Below are 2555 nucleotides of genomic sequence, written 5' to 3' on the forward strand. Positions count from 1 at the left end.
AGGCTATTCTCAAGAAATGCCCTGAGAAACAATTGTCCTCACCACACTTCACTACCTTAGTTTACATTAAATTAAAGTTACCGGAACATGTCAAGATTAACAACAAACATCGTAGGCTGTCTTTTTCCAGCATATGCTTCTCCTCAGTCCTCTTCCTAATCTCCTTAACCTTTCCAGCTTCTAGTCTTCCACAATCATCACCTAAGCATATACTTACTCAGCAACTTAAGCTACATGAATCTCATCAGAATTCCAACCCTTTCAAACTTCTATTATACACAGCCTTATCATCTCTTCTACTTTACCACCATTGTCCCTTAACATCAAGTGTACTACCATTCATGGACATATACAGATCCATGAACTTTCTGAAGATACTAAACTCCTTCTCTAGCTGATACAAACTGCATCTCTCAAACTGAGTAGGAGATTCTACATTTTCAAGATTTCGAACTACAAGAAGCTCCAATCCTGATTGAGATGGAACAAAAGCTGACACACCATTCATCTCAGTCAGAAACAGAGACCAATGAAACTTCACAAGCTCTCAACTCCCCTTAAAAATATGAGACGATAACACAAACTTTCTCCTTTTGTTAGGAAACTCAAAGTAATTAATCTATCCCCATAATAAACTAATATTAATCGATCTAACCTAAGAAAAATTCATATAGTAGTGGTTTTCTTCTTCTATCTCATATTATTTAGATTTTACAATTTTATGTGCAAATTCAACTTACAGTATTTAGCTTTGGTAATCATTAATATTCTGCAGTATTTCTTACTATTACTATCGGTTGAATTGTTTATATTAGGTATAAATTTATGTTTTCAATATAGAAAACAACAAAATTGTGTAAGATAGTTTCTTAAATCTCGTGTTTTTATCTAATACATCTAATAAATTGAAACTGAGGGAGTAATTTACCAAACCATCAAATCATCTCATGCACAAATAAGAATACCAAAAGAAAAATATCAGAGAATACCAAAAAAATCTCATGCACAAATAAAGTAAACATGAATTAGAGTTTTCTTAAGATAATAATAACCTTTTGGTCACACAAATGTGTATAAGTTTCAGAAATTTAAAATATGATGTTGTTGATCAAGAACAGAAAACTTTATGGAACATTGCTATTAGTGTTAAAAAAAAATTGCTATTTAATTAATTAAAACATCTATATTGTGTATATGTGTCCGTATTATACATAAAAGCTCATGTATCTTTACATCAAACTCCATTAAATCTAAAAACAAAAACAAAAAGAACATCACTGGAGAGTGGAGATGAATCTCTCATCGGACAAACCCCTGAAGTTTCGTTTTTGCGGTCAACTTTAGTCAAACTCCGATCAGAATCAAACCAAAAAGGGTTTTTTCATTCACAGATCCTAGTCATCTCCTTTGTAACAAAAGCTTCTCATCTTCTCTGGATCATAAGGAAGCGTCTAGAGTAGGAGCATCGGTTCCTTTCATGATTCTGAGTCTTTTACAAGAAGAAGAGAACATATCCCATGGAACATCACCGACCAACATCCAATCGCCATCTTTGTCCTCGTATGTTGGTACAAATCCAGATCCTTTGTATCCTTCTCTCTCAGAGTATTCACCAACGGTGAACTTGAACATGTTCTCTAACGCCTTGAGAAGCTCGGGGTAGTTTTTGTATGTCTTGAGATCGATCTTGCGGAGGTATGGAGCTCCGTCCATACTCACTTTAACATAACTCACACTGTTGTTCTTACGGTAAGATCTCACCGGTGGCCATCCAACTATTTGAGTTCTGTAAATTGAGGAAAGAAAGATGAGTAAAACTATTCAAGAGCCAATAAATTTGGAAGAAATCGATTTGGAAAACTCAGATCTCTCTACTTACTTCGTAGGAGGTGTAGATTCTTCTTCATCACGGGTTTCCTCAAGTTGACGCTTGTTGTTGCTTTTAACGCAAGAAACCTCTTGTTCTTCTTTGGTTTCCTCTGTTCTTCCTGGTAATCCAAGACATAGCTCCGTGTCTTTAAGGTTAAGCTCGTTGACTTTCTTCTCGTACGCCATTTCTTTTGGATCGATATCAATCTTTGTGTTTTCCTTGTGTGTGTTGTTGTATTTCTTTGTTGTTCTTCTTCTTCCTTGTTCTTGTTCTTGTTCTTGTTGGTGAGTTTGGTTGATGAGTTTAGAGGAAAAGGGGAGAGAGATATATATAAAGGAGCATCGAAGTTAGGGTTAAAGGAAGAGAGAGAAGTGTTGTCGGGAGGAAGAAAGGCAAGAAAGAGGCAAGGGGACAGAAGTGGGACAACGAAGGCTAAGGCCGCCCATGTGGACACGACTCTTTTGTTTAATTATAATTTCCACGCTCCTCATTTCCCTCCGCCAACTTTGTTTACGTTACATCTTAGCCGTCCAAGTCTCTTCTCTTTCTTTTGATCAAAGGATGTATAAAAATAATCATAACCAAGAATGACTTATTAAAATGAACGAAATGATGAAAATTCTATCGGCCGACCCGGAATAAAAGCAAGAAGAGAAAACATAAAATAAAACAGAAACAGGTGTAT

At 35.7% G+C, this 2555-nt stretch overlaps 1 pseudogene; it reads right to left on the bottom strand.

Annotated features, from left to right (window-relative positions):
• Positions 1141–2331, bottom strand: LOC104766208 (annotated as a pseudogene).

This window comes from Camelina sativa, chromosome 19 (genome assembly GCF_000633955.1).
Source record: "Camelina sativa cultivar DH55 chromosome 19, Cs, whole genome shotgun sequence".
Taxonomy (NCBI): Eukaryota; Viridiplantae; Streptophyta; class Magnoliopsida; order Brassicales; family Brassicaceae; genus Camelina; species Camelina sativa.